Here is a 14,945-nt window from a genome sequence, read left to right on the forward strand (position 1 = left end):
AAAGTGCTTTTAAGACAAAATGGGCTAAAATCACATGGGAAAGATTAAAATTTTAAGCCAATCTTCCACCTAGTTTGACCATTTCTAAGGAAAAACACCTTAATTGACCATTATTACACCAATTAATTCCTGTTTTTTGCGCTTGAGATAAGCCAGATCAAAATGACAATTGAGGAAATCAGTAATGTCCATCCATTCATCCATCTATTGACATCCATCCACCCATTCATTGTATTCTGCTTATTTGAGATTGGGTCCAAGGAAACCAGTCTAGGAAACCACCCCAGACATCCCTCTCCCCAGCGACATCCTCCAGCTCATCCTGGGGAATCCCAAGGCATCCCCAGGCCAGACCGGACTTATAGGATTGAATGCTTTTAATGCAGAGAAGCAGTGGCTCTACTTTCAGGTTGCTCTGTTTTATTTTTGTGGGTTTTCAAGCCTTTCAGTCTTTGTTAGCGAAGCGGTCACTGAGTCAAGAAGTCACAGCTAGCTATTTTCGGTGCCGGGGAAGTCGGAGGAAGCAAAAACAGCTATTTAAAAAGAAGACGGACCACCGATTCACGCTCACGGCAAGATTTTTGCAGACAGCCAATGAGTCTGAATCCAGCTTTAGAGAAAACATTTGGCCTTGGCCTTGTGTTTCCTTTAAAAAGCCCTGAAGGCAGTAAAATGATTGGGTCGTATCAGCACTTCCAAACGTCTTTTTATTCAGGCCAGCTTGACTCGAGCAGACTGCTGGATGTCCTCCTGCCGTCTCTTTGTTTCTGCTGAAGATGTCCCCGTTGGTAAGAGGGGAAGCGGGCGAGACCGGCTTGCGTAAAACTGCCACCACATGCCCTGCAGAGTGTGTCACGGCTGCCATGCCTTGTACTGTGCCCACTAATTGTACATCTTGACAGAAGAACAGGACCCATCATTACTAAAGTGCTGCTGCTGCAGTTTAGTGGCAGGCAGAGCTCAGTGTAAGTCAGAGCGTAAGAAGCAAACCAGACGCGCCATGTGCAAGAGAAGAACCTGAACAGCGGGGAAGGAATTGACAACAAAAGGACAAAGTAGTTTCTCTAGAGGGCAAAGCCGCTCTTCAGCTCCAGCTTTGTGGCCCCAAGAAGATGTTTGCTCTTTCAGCTGGATGCCTGCACGTCCCTTGTTGCATTATATCCAAGGACCGCTGTGATTTCAGTGCTTATTGGCAGCGCTTCCTTTACTTTGCCATTCACAAAGCTCTTTGGAGAAATATCCCCCCAGGGCCAGCAAGCTATTCAAGAGTCAGGCCTACTTTCTCCCCTCAACCTTTACCCAGGACCATTTCTTTCTTGGTCTCGGTCCGCTCCCTCGGGGAAACACTTTCAGAGCGAGGCAGCCGGCGCGTGAGCTCTGCCCGGTCAGAGGCCCGGGTCTGGCATCCGTAAAGTTCTGTCAAAGACAAACACTCCAGGGAGCGTGAATTTTGAGATCAGAGGGAGGCGAGGAGGTTCGGTTCCTGCTCGGGACAGTCTCTCCTGCTGGAAGATAAGATTTTATCTGGGTGCAGAAAAGCAAAGCTCTCCTGAAAGTCAAGAAACACAACGCGAGCAGAAAACCGGAAAACCGTGTTAAATTAAAAGAAGATGTCTGGCTGATATCCTGCTGCAATCAACTAATTGTCTTTTCCTCCTTTTTTTCTTTCAATGCCCCCCCCCCCCCCCCCCCCCCCTGGGTTTCCTGTTCTTTTTTCTGCTTATGATCAATAGGTAAGTACCACTAAAACTGAAAGTACATCTGGAACCAATCGGTTTTGTTAATTCAAACATTTGCTTGGTAATTTCCCGCCCCGGCTCACACACACACACACACACACACACACACACACACACACACGTCTGCAGAGCACTCACAGGTCACTGCAGGGGTGCTCTGGAGTTTCCTTTCCACAGCTGAGGCATGGTGAACTGTGAAAGAGCGCGCTCACGCCTTCACTGGAACCCGTGTCCAACGTGCGCACTGTGTGTTGCAAAAAAGGATTAACACCACTTTAAAACATGTTCGCATTTTGTCACTTTTGTGTATTTTGTAGAGGTTTTATGTGATCAGGTCAAAGTATTTTTAAACGCTAAAGTATAAAGAAGGACATTTCTGCCCATTCGTCTTTCCAATAAACCTGAAGCTCAGTCAGATTGGATCTAGAGTGTACGTGAACAGCAGTTTTAAAGTTCTGCCATACATTCCCAAGCCTGGACTTTGGCCGAACCATCCTAACACATATAGGTCTCAGTCTAAACAATTCCCTGCCGCTCCGGCTCTATGCTTGGGGCTGTTTTCCCCCTGCTGTAAGTGAGCCTTAGTCCCACTCTCCAGTCTTTTGCAACCTCTTAACAGGGGTTCTTCCAGGATTTCCCTTTAATCTCCGTCCATCTTCTCATCAACCCTGACCAGTTCTTCCTGCAGAAGAAAAATATCCCCACGGACGGATGCTGCCGCCACCATCTACCACGTTGGAGATGGTGTGTTCTGGGTGAAGTGCAATCATAGTTGTCAAGCACTAGTAGTGTGAACAGAGCACCGTCTTCCGTGTTTGTTGCGTCCTCTGCACAGCTTGTGACAAACATCTTAAAGCATTCTCGCCACATTGCCTTTTGATCTTGCCACACTTCCATTAAAGACACACTTGTGAAGTGCACGACTAACTAATCGCTCTCCTATCAACAGATTCTCCCACCTGAGCTACAGCTCCTCCAGTGTTCACATGGGCGTCTTGGCTGTCTCTCTCATTAACGCTCTCCTTGTCCACCCGTTCAGTTTAGGTTGACTACCATTTAAATATTCTTTCTTGTTCAGATGTTGGTTTAAACCATGCATAACTTGTCCAAAGCCTTTATTTAGGTATATTAGAGCCTAAGAGGCTGAATACCTTTCTCTTCCGTGTCACTTTTACATAACTTTCTGTTTGTCTGTCGCTTAAAATCTCCATTGCGTACTAGTTTATTGTTGTAAAAGTTAATCGGAGTAGTAACCTTTCTGCTGATAGATGTCCCATGTTTCAATAAGTTGTCTGCTTGGAGCTGTGATTTCCACAGCCTAGATACCCCAAGCTTGTTCATGGTGCCTGTACTGCTGGGCTAAAAAGGTCTGCAGGTCACCATTTCACTGCAACCCTCTGCAGCGGTGCACGCTTGCATTTTTTTTGGGTTGCATCATTTTGTGCTGACTCAGCATTGTATCAATACAAAGAAACATGCTTATTTCCAGTCTGTCTGGGGGGTTGGTTGAGAGTTTATCTTGCCAATAAAATCTTCATTTCAGCCTTCATCTAACAATCCCAAACCGTGTTAAATGTGGTCTTTGATTTTCATCTTCCCGAAAGATGCCAGTGTGTCATGAACAGCTTGTCGTGCCATCTGGGTGTGGCGTTGAAAGCCACCAGGAGCTGGTATGGTCTGATCCTCTCTATTGTTTCCAGTGAAAGCGCTGCTGGGTTGGCTCCATCCTCCCCTGCCAACTGTTGGTTTGTGTTGAACCAGCCAGACGTCCAGTATATTCTCCCTGCTGGCTGGGTCCCATCAGGGAGAGAGGTGCGAGGGACTGTTACAGCTCAGCTCTGCCCTGACAGCTCAGACTAAGCCACTCCCTCCTAATGACTTTCCCACAGACACACACACACACACACACACACACAGGTCACCCGGCTGCATAGCTGACCTCAGACAGCCAGTTAAAGAGAGGTTTCCACTGCAGTCCGCCGTCACAAACCCTGCCCTCGTCTTCTGCTTCCCAAACCACACCTTCCCCCAATGTCTCCATATTGCACTTCCTTTTTTTCCCCCCTCATTGAGTTTCTCTCCCGTCACAGTCTGTCTGTTCTGATTCCTCTGTTCCATGTGAGCAATGACTGATGCCGCTGAACTGGAGAAACCAGAGTCTCAGGCTGACACAGCTCGGTGTTTTTACAGGAAGCGGTGGAGAAACTGGTCAGAGACGGAACCCTTCAGACAGAGACAGACACTTACATAACAGCCTGCGTTTCCCCGTGCACCTTATGCCAGGTCACAAACCAATGTGTGAAGGTTCCCCTTCCAGCAGCTAGGCTGTCTCACTACGGACAGACGCCTGAACATACAGATAAATATGTTGTTCTAACCTCTGTGGCTCCATCTATGACCCGAGACTGTAGCTCCATACCTTCCTGTAGCCTCTGATCCCTCACATTTCTACACAACCAATAACAAGCTGATGAATGAGTGGCAGGACAGCAGTCCTGCACACATCGGGTCAGCCAGCATTGTTCAGACATAATGATGATGATGATGATGATGATGATGATGATGATTTCCCATTTTTTGTGGACGCATGTGTTTTAAATGTTACCTTACATGTATGCAGGCATGGTATAATTGAAATAAATCTTTAACATAAAGATCCACTTCATTTTTTACCCACTTTGTATTTTGCACCTTCACACATGGTGTTATTGGTGAGGGTGGGAAGGCTAAAGTGAGCTGATTAATTATCTATGATCTGTACTATGCTCTAAAGTTTTGGTTGACTCACTTTGGTTGACCAGAGTAAAAATCAAGTATTTTCTACCTCACATTGCTATGACAAAAAAAGACGACCAGTGAAAACAGGGACTCATCTCCCAGCAGCACTGTGGATTCCGTTCCGCAGCTTCTAGCTGACATCGGGGACGAGTTGATGGCTAGGTTAAAGCCTAATTCAGTCAAGAGAACGCCAAATTGGACCTGATTTGGATGTCAGTGAAAGGAGAATGGAAGCTTGTTTTGCGTCACTTGGCTATCAGATGTATCCCCTGACCCATGAGAGGCCAACTGCTTCCTAGTCAGATTGAAGTTTACAGTTTGCAAACTCAAAGCCGTCACAAAAATCTGAGCATAATTGGTTGTGACCTGCATGCAGTAATTCAGGGGTCTCAAGCTCCAGTCCTCAAGGGCCAGTGTCCTGCAACTTTTACATGTGTTGCTGGACACCTCTGAATCAGAAGGCTAAATTACCCTTCTCAGTTTAGACAGTGGAGTGCTAAAGTAGCAAGTAACTCTCTGAGCTGATTGGAAGAAGTGACACCTAGAGCCCACCTACTAAGGGTTGCTTTTAGCCAATCATGGTATCAAAGGAAAATGTACGCAGCAGGCCCCATGAGAAACGACAACAAGGTAATAATATAATATAATAATATAATAGTAAGCTAGACTAGTAAGCTAGTCAAGGCACTTTTTGTTGTTGTTCTTTCAAAGATGAAGTCATGGATTCTGACAGTACAGATGTGATATCAGCAGCTACACGTGCTTCCTCCTGTGCTGCCATGTTTGTTTTGGTTCGTCAGATCTTGCTTTCGTCTCGTCGGTATGTCCCGCCTTAAACCACAACACTGCAACGTGATTGGCCCAACCCGTTTTTTTGGTTTCTGACACAAACGGTTGAAGCTGGAGCGGTACAAGATGGACTGTCGTGTATTTGTGAACGCACAAATACTGCGAGAATTCAACTTGCAGGCAAGGTTATTAAAGCAGAGCCGTAGTGCTATACTCATTCTCGCTTTGACGTATCCCAATCAAGTCTTAGCTACCCCACCCTCATAGGGCAGCAAAAGTGACGTTGAGGAGTGATAGATCCATTAAAGAGGTGACATACCAACACTACTGTCCAGTCCACAGCTTCCAGCTAATCTAGGTGAAGATTTTGCATTTCAGTTGCAGCTTCATTTAATCCAACACCGACCATATTGACCATATTGGACTAGCCATAGTGACAGTGGAGAACAATGGGCATTTTGTGTTACCTAGACTTTAAAATGGACATATCAACAAAACATGCCAATTATATACATTTTGTTGAGTACTTTGAGTCTCTAGGAGTGCAGAATGTTTGAATGTAGTCTGTCCAGGAGCTGCGTAAATATCTTTATATTCTGTTTGGGTCATATTTTTGAAACCGTTCAGTTTTCTCTGTTGCAGTAGCTCCTTTCTCTCTGGATATTTTTGCTAATTTCTGTGAGGTGGGCTGTCCTTCTACGTCATGTCACGCAAAGGAATTTTGGTATTCCTTATAGCTCCTTAGATACTGAAAGAGGTTTGAGAACCACTGTGAGGGTAATATTTAAAATAATACTGTTTGCGTCGATGACATTGTGCTTATGCGTTTCTAGTAAGGTCATATCCCACTATCTACTGAGCAGATTTTGGGTGGAGAATCTTGATTCTGAAGGAGGAACTCACTCTTTTGCTAATTACTTCTCAGTCTTCAGATGGTTATATGTAGTAATGGATGGTTGTTATGTAATCAGGTGTGGAGCTCATTGGTTTAATGCTCCTGTGGGAGGCACTCTATATGTTAACATTTTTAAATGCATGTGCATTGCTGTATAAAATTCCTTAATAGATATATACATTCGCTCAAACTGCAGCAGTTTGCAATAGAAAGCAGCTTTGCAGCATCAAATTGCTCTTTTTAAGTTTAGTATGTTTGGTATGCGTGCTCCTCTTGCCCCTTGGTGGCATGACTATTCTCAGCATATCTGTCCCCACTTACCCACCCCTGACCCTCTATTTTGAGGATGGTGTGCAGACTAAAACAAGAATGGCTTATGATACACACCCACAGGGATGTGACGCTCATGGCTTGTCATCAGCATTGCATAAAATCTACAGTAAAGAGGTCTTGTGAAGGAGACTTGCATCTTCAAAAGGTTCAGTTGAGCGTGTTGGTTTGGCCGGGGCCCAGGTCGATGAAAGATTAATCTCATGGTGTTTTTTTTTTCCTTGGCTTAGCGCTGGTGTATGGGTAGATTTGCAATACTCTGCAGATCCTGTCCGGCCACACAGGAATTATTTTTCTTTCACCTCTTAAAAACAGCGATCTTCCCGTAAGCGCTCAGACGTTCTGCTGTCGGAGCTGACCGTGAGGAGGCTGCTCATGTTGCTGTTTCCCTCCTTCTGACTTCAGGCTTTGTCATTATCCTCTGCCTTGTGGTACACTACCTTTATTTCCAGTAAATCTTGGAATTCACTTTTTTTTTTCCCAACCCCAAGAATTTGTTTCTTTCTTGGGGAGGGAGGGGGGGGGGGGGCTGCAAGATGGAAGACCAAACAAAAGCCAAAGAGGTCAACGGCTGCTGGTTTTCATTCGTGAGACTAATAGGCCCGCTGTACCTGAGAGCCCCTCTCAGCACAGACCGGCCTAGTCACGCCCACATCTTCCTCCGCTTTAGGCTTAGCATAAAATTGCGCGAGTACTTCAAAGGTCTAGGGAAAGCAGGGCCGAGCTCAGCGGGAGAGCCATTACATCCCAATAGGAGTCAGCTGTGACCTCAAACAGCGTTAAATGTTGTGATACGAGAGGGCGTGCTGCCGAGGCTGCAGCAGATCGGGAGGACGGCGCTGTAAAAATGAGCCTCATGCTGATTTAAAGGCTGAAGGTATTTTAAATGTACGCTCCAGAACGGGCTGTGATTTTTTTTTTTTTCTCTTGTTTTGTTTTGCTTTTCCCACGTGGGATGCAATAAAACCAGGAATTAAATAATCTTTCATAAAAATCTGAGAACCAGTAACTCGTGCTATTTGTTTCTAACTTATAGAGTGGGATAAAAGGAGTGAGTAAGTGAGTGAGTGAGTGAGTGAGTGAGTGAGTGGCCAATGAGCTGGTGATTTACTTGATGCTTAATGGTGTGAGCTGACCTCCCTGTCTATATGCAGACATCATAACGAGGTGTGTAGAGGTCAGAAGGTAAAAGGTTGCTGCATGTGGCCCCTGCTGAGTGGGCATGTAGGAGACCAAAAATATAATGTGCGCTCGGGAGTTGCTCCCGTTCACAGCTTTTGTCCTGTGGCGGCTTTCCCTTCCGTCAATCAGCAGCACTGAGTCACAGAGTGGTAAACAGGAGGCAGGGCCGTATACGGAGGAGAGGGATAGCCTCGTGGTTTTTTTATTTTTTAAATTCTGACAAGCCGAGAGGTTATTCAGAGGTTATCCTCGGATGCACAGGGCAGGTTAGACTTGACGGGGCGGTCTTGGAGCGAGTTAATTGTGGTGCTGGAGTGTCAAAACATTTCTCGGTAATACGTCTTTGATGCGAGAACCTCTTACTGCCCTGTGCTGTTGCATTAACAAATGGATTTGCCAACAATTTCGGCTAAAAGTAATGGCAATTCTTTTTAGAGTCTCCAAATATTTTTTTGAACCTGCTGACATGCACATGCTTATGTTTACGCTCGAACCCAGTCACAGAGAGAAGGGTATAGCTGCAGCGGCACACCCCCTGCTAAATAGGCCTGTCCCTGTCCCTTAACCCTAAAGTCAGTGGGCATGTTGTGTGGGACAGGGGTTCTGTTTTACAGTCTCCACGGCTGTAATTATCTCTTATTGGTCACATATATAGATCTTTCACTACACATAGGGGGCGACGTTGTGCTGGTTTGCTAACCGTTTACTCAGAAGAAAAGTGGTCGTCTGGTGAGAGTGCAGGTATGACTGCTTGTAACGAATTTCCCCAGTAAGAAGAAGCAATGAAAGCTATCAAAACAACAGTACCTTGAGAATTATGCAACCTCAAACCACACGGTGTCACTTCAGTGTATCCATCCATCCGGCCATCTATCCGCCTACCTGCCCATTCTCTGTCTTCTTATCCCAGATCAGGTGATGACGGGGTAGCAGGCCGGGTTGGAAGGGCCAGACTTCCCACTCAACGCTGACACTCTCCAGCAGGTTTTGGGAGACCCCAAGGCATTCCAGGAAGGGTTGTATATCTCTAAGGGTGCTCTACTGTGAGTTCTGGGGTCTCTTCCCAGTGGTACATAGCTAGAAAACATCCAAAGGGAAGCACCCAGGAGGCATTCGTATCATGCTGAACCACCTCAACTCTCTGATGCGGAGGATCCATGGGAAGCTCGGAGTAGAGCCTCCCATGGATGACGGAGCTTACCACCCGATCTCTAAGGATAACCCTTTGGAGGAAACTAATTTCAGCTTCTTAGATCAGGATTCTAATTCTTTTGGTCACAATCCTTATCTGGTGGCCATAGGTGAGCGTCACAATGTAGAGAAAAGGAAAGAAAAGAATAGGAAGTCCTGTTTTCTGCTTGCTAAAATTCATGTGAGGGACAGTGCAGGTGTGGAAGAAAGCGCTGTAAAATGTACCTTCTTTAGTTGTAAATATTAGGTCCTCATGGCGAAAAGTGGTGGAAGCATCATGCTGTGGTAATGCTTGTTTTAGTTCAAAGCATGCTGATGTGTCACAATGGCCCAGTGAAAGTCCAGATTACAGCAAAAAGTGGTTCTAGGAAGTCTGGACTTTTTATTTTACGCACTTCTGATTACCACGGATCCTTTGCCATCCACTTTATCCATGGCCTTGTGTTGGCTTAGCACACAAATCTCAAATGATGTTCATCAAGTTTTGTGGTCGTACGTGTCAAAATGTGGAGAAATCCGACAGCCTCGAGTCTCTGCGCTTCTTTTAAGCTTTGTTCGCTGTGATAAATCACAATATCAAGCTGCATGAGCAGAAGTCGCCCTACCATAAGGAATATGCAGGGGTGTGCGCAGCTTCATAATTGTGTCTCCACCTGCTCGTCTTGAAATGCAGCTGCCCTCTTCACAGCATGAATGCTCCTTGATGCTCATTTTAATCCTGGTTAAATAACGCGCAGTGACTTACGCCATAGAATAAGCAAGTGTGAGCCAGAGCTGCTGTGTTTTCTGCTGCTCTTTCACTTTCTCTCCTCTCCACAGTGCAGTCCGTATAGGGCCGAAAACTTAGGACACTTCCATGAAAAGTTTAGATATATAAGAGCTTTCGGGATCATTTTGATGTTTTTTTTTTTGTCAGGGGCCCCAAAATGCATGGCAGCGCCCCTGCCTCCACATCCCTGTGACCAAACTTATGTTCAAATTCTGAGCCAATCAAAAACGGGCCCTCCGTCAAAATAGGCTGCTCGTTACTGTGCCATAAACTCCACCGCACGCTCCCGTGAACATTACGCTGCCGGGGAAGGTTTTTTTTTTTTTTTTTATGAGGGAAATGTTTCTGAAGACGTCGGACAAACTCGTTTAATGCCTCCCACTCTGCTGAAAAAAAAAAAATCCACTCTCTCTCTCTCCCCTCAGAGAGAGCCGCTCGCTTGGCATGGAGCCTACGCTACAATATGCGCCGCTCTGCTCCGGAGGGTTCGGAACGGAAAGTATTTGAAAGCGGCCGCAGCCTGCTGTCAGACTTTGTAGTGGTAATGTGGAGCAGCTGAGAAAACAGGCCACGGTCACACGGCGCTGCGGCGCTGACCCCTTCTTCAGGAGGGCTTCAGGACGGCGTCGCGGCCTCAGAGGGGATCCAAACTGAGTCCTGAGTCAGACGTGGTGCGTGTTTGAAAAATGGATGAATATCAGACATTGTGGAGCTGTGTTGAACTTTGTCACAGGACGGAAGCATCACTAGTAGCGGCGGTCCCTTCCAGGTGCTGAAATGTGATTGGTTGTCTCTGCGCGCGAGCAGCTTGTCTGGCGGCCAGCGTGCTGGAACACTGAATATCTATAGCATATCATCCGTCTCGTTATTAGACGTCCGCATAACACTTTTTAAGGTGAGGTGGTGGCAGTTTTCTTCATTTTCTGTGGAAACGGTGATATCTGATGGGATTCCCCCTCACACACACACACTCTTCTCTCCTTCCTCGTTTCCACTCCTCTCCCTCCAGCGCCTCCCGGCACACGGGCAGACAGAGTTTACAGCGCCGTCTCGGGGAAGCGTTCGTGGGGTGTCGTTTCAATGCCAGACAGGTTTTCATGTGTGGGCTTGCAGCGCTGACCTCAGCTCAGGAAACACAAGCAGGCTTTTGTGCACCGCCGTTCAACGGGAACTATTTTATACACCTGCGCGCTTTTCCTGCTGCGCTAACGTGGCGCCCTCCTTTTAAAGAAACGCCTCCGAGTTTCACCGGGGCTGAATAAAGTCAGCCGCGACGACCGGGCTGTCCTCCACCTCTCGGACGGTGACAGCTGGCGGCTCCTGAGCTCTCCTGGAAGTGCGCCGGTGGGTTGATTACAGCTTTGCAGTGAGACCTGCCGGCTGCTGAGGGGCAGCATCAGGCCAGGTGAAACAAAATACAGCAGACATTTAAAAAAGGTTGGCTTGGAAGAGAGAGACAGAGAGCTTGGCAGACTTTACGCTCTAATATTATCCTCCTCTTTTACAGCTCTGTCTGTGTTTTACCGTCTCAGATCATAATTCCCCTCAGCAGATATAGGAACAACAAAGGAGGCATGGCAGTTGTAGACACCAGCTGTGGAGATGGGTAGAAAGCCTTCAAATAAAATAACCTTTTATTGCAGCAACACACGCTCACACTGCGTGTCCCACCTTTTAACTTGAGCTGATTTATTTAATGCCAAGTGTAGCAATTCCCATAAAATACATGCAACTGAGGCATTGTTTTTTTTTTTATTTCCATTCTCTCCTGTAGAAAACCAGCATAATTGTGATAAATAGAGAAAAATGGTGATGTATCCCTCTGTGAATGCTCCAAACCTGTCAAATGGTATAGGAGATGACTACTTCCTGAAATATCGGCAAACGAAGGATTAGGTACGCAGTAATAACACCCACAATACCAGAAACTACCCCCCCCCTAAAAAAAAATAAATAAAAAAAAAAAAATATATATATATATGAGAGCATATGGTCACCCCCCTTTTTTTTGCCTAAATCAACTTAATAACGTGTTATTTTGCGTGTTTTCCAAAAAAAAAAATAGAACGCAATAAAATGACTTAGGCTATTATTTTCTAAAGGTGACAATATTAAAGTTGTCATTTCTCTCATTTTTTAGCGAGAGAGATTAAGCTGCTGCGATAAAACATGAATTTATTTTGAGGCTTTATACACACCTCCACCAGGAGTGCCAACAGACGTGGAAAGATGCTACATCTGCCCACAGTGCTGTCCAGTCTCCACCCTCTGTGCTATATCTTCAGTGGTTGTTTCATGAAACAGGAGATCTGGTTACACATGTTCGCACTCATCACTCCCGTGATTACCATTTCCACATTTCGCCAACTTCCATCCCAAACAAAGCTGTTGCATTTGTTCCGCTCAGGGCTCCCCTTCAGCAGACTGTCCCGGCAGGCCTGCCGGCTGAAGGCCGGACTCCTTCCAGAAGGTAAACAGTCATGTGGCCCACCTGCTGCAGGCGCTCATCAGCAGCAGCCATCAGCTGGCCGGATGACGGCTCAGAGCGGATTACCCAGCAGACGGGTATTATTGTGTGTTTACTGGCATCGGGACTGTAGTCTTTGTGCTTTACTGATCAGACATCAGAGTGGACTTTCTCCAGCAGCTGACGCTCACCAGAACAGGGCCAGTTGGGTCATTTAATGTGCTACATTGCAGCTTTTTATTCTGATCGGCGTCTGTTTTGGGTTTATTTTATCTCAGGATTCAGGTAAGTTCTTAATTTTTCATATGTTTATGCACAAGGTTGAGTGGGTGTGGTTGTCATATTCAGTAAAGATCTATGTGGCTCAAGTGTTTTGATGTTTTCTCTCCATAAGAGTTCCTCTCCTCTCCTGTTAAGATCAAAAGCAGGTTCTAATATTTAAGATTACCACAGAAATGTGTGCATAGACTGCATCTCAGTGAGTGTCAGGGTAAAGGAAGCCAGCACCCCCCCCCCCCCATCCTCCGCAGCCTTTGACTTTCCTCTACCAACCCCGTGATCCTCCGTTGTAGGTTAAGCCGTCAGCGTCGCTGCAGCGGTTCGGATTAACACGCCTCCTTTCCTCTCGTTCAGATTAGTGGTCACCCGAGTCGGGGCCCGGGCCGGACCATCTGCACGGTGAACTGGGTGGGGAAGGCGAGGTGGGGGAGGTGTGTGAGCAGATGTTTCAGAGGGCTGTGTGGGGTGTGTGGGGGGGTCACTTCTGTAAAGATGTAAGGAGCACAGGAATCCGTCGCTCTAGGATTTGTACGTGCCGTTTCGCTTCCTGGTTCAGGAAGCCGTCATCTTTTATCAAACGCTGATTAGGCTCAGATGTCAGTCTGATTCCCGCCGTTTGTTTCTTTCTAATCTGGGCGTCAGACATCTGTGGCCGCGTTCGCCCCGGCTGCTGGCAAATTGTAGGTGTGTGAGAGTGTAAGTGTAGGTGAAGAAGCTAGGGGTTGAGTCTGTGTCGGCTCCTGTCTGGGCCAACACCGACTAAATTACAGGACAGAGGCAGTCTGGGGATGCAGGATCTACCCCCCCCCACCACCACCACCACCTCTGTGAGCCTGCAGGGCTGCTAGGAGGGCTGATCGCTGCCACGTTATTGGTGGATAACTGAGCTTCCAGGTGATGAGGGAGGAGGAGGAAAAGAGTGATGCTGATAATACAACCATTTACAGAATGTTGCTTTAGAAAAGGAATGAAAAAACAATTAAAGGAAAGCTTAATTTCCCTCATCACGTGTCTCATTTTCCTTCAGTAAGGTGTCTAGACTCGCTGGAGATCGCTCAGAGTGACAGCGGGGGGGAAAAAGGAGAAAGCTCCCAGAGGTCAATGAGCCGACAGAAGCCCTGTCTGTTTTCTTTGGCCCCATGTGGAACAACAGCTAGGCAATAAATTACCTTTAAAGGCTTGCCCATATGGGTATCCGTGCTCATCACAGCCTCTCTGAAGGCCCCGCCAGTCCTGCTGAAAGGTTGGAGGTGAAGAGCTCAGTTCATCCCCGCTCCTGTTTATGTCCCCTTTTGATCCCTATGTTAATATTATTATCAAACCTTTATTTATACAGGTGGTCTCATTTAGGCACGGGCTCATTTACAAGTTACCACGGTGACTGTTACATGTTAAGCCAGCTCATCCTTTGATCGTTTCAGAAACAAATCATTTCAACCCACCGCATATCGGTTTCTTACTCTTGTTATTTGGGTCGTTCAGATTATTTTTGATTCTGATCCCTGTTTGGGCTAAATGACTCTTATGACAGATTATGACCAAACAACAGTACCTCTGCTAGCGATCTGTGAATAATGTCACATACCCTTAGAGTAGATGATGAGTGGGTTGTAGGAAATGACTTTAGATTTCCAGCTAATAACGTGGGTACGAAACTTTCCCTTTAAAAAATTATGCATGGCTGGAGAGAAAGAAAAAAAAAATCCTTCACGGTACTCTTCACCTTTCCCATTTCTGAAATAGTTTTGGTACATAGCGACCAAAACTGCAAAGATAGAAAACGGGACCAGCACCCGTGTCCCTGTTGTTGTTGTTGTTGTTAAATAGCATGCTGGAGACATCGGGGGTGTCAGCGCAGGGCCAACAGTTCATTTCTCAGCAGGGAGGAGAAAGCATGACAAACTCCCTCAGAGGGTTCAGATCCACCCCCCCACCGCCGCCGCCGACTCCTTATCTCTGTACGGCGCTCAGCTGAACATCATTACGCAGTCATTTGAGTGTCACTTTTTTGAAATATGGCTGCCGTTTGTTGGGGTTTGTGTTGCTCCATTCTTATGACACATCATATGAAAAGGGAAACAGGAAACAGGGTGTTCCCGAATGTTTTTGTTAGTATTGAAATAAGAAGAACCAGATGGTGAGCTCCAACTCGTTATTTCAAGGAGAATGATTCAATTTTGCAAATAAAATGAATTCCTGCAGTCGTAGTTTGGACAGGCCTACAGTATTAATGTGTCAGTGTTCCTCATTTGTCACATTCTAACCACAAACTTCAATGGATTCTGTTGGTATTTTGGTTTTAAGACCAACAGAGGGTGGTGAGAGTGCTGCATACGTGTGACTTGAAAGTGTTTTTTTAAAAGAAAATCTGAAAAGTGTGGTGTACATTTGTATTCAGCCCCCTTAACTCTGAACCCCCTGAATAAAACCCAGTGCTGCCAATTAGTGCTAAATAAACGACAAATTATTCAACCTCAGTCTAAATGCAGCTGTTATGTAAAGGCCACCAAAGTTTGTTAGAGAACA

At 46.2% G+C, this 14,945-nt stretch overlaps 1 protein-coding gene across 5 annotated transcripts in view; it reads left to right on the top strand.

Annotated features, from left to right (window-relative positions):
* Window positions 1–14,945, top strand: part of nhsa (Nance-Horan syndrome a (congenital cataracts and dental anomalies)) — a 71,384-nt gene that overhangs the window by 40,014 nt on the left and 16,425 nt on the right. The window contains exon 1 of one of the 5 annotated variants that reach the window (XM_036141511.1): window positions 12,264–12,425. The exons of the other annotated variants lie outside the window; for them this stretch is intronic. The gene's annotated coding sequence lies outside the window, so the exon portion shown is untranslated. Of the gene's footprint in view, window positions 1–12,263; window positions 12,426–14,945 lie in introns of those variants that run through there. 5 annotated transcript variants of the gene reach the window in all.

Source organism: Fundulus heteroclitus, chromosome 9 (genome assembly GCF_011125445.2).
Source record: "Fundulus heteroclitus isolate FHET01 chromosome 9, MU-UCD_Fhet_4.1, whole genome shotgun sequence".
NCBI lineage: Eukaryota > Metazoa > Chordata > Actinopteri > Cyprinodontiformes > Fundulidae > Fundulus > Fundulus heteroclitus.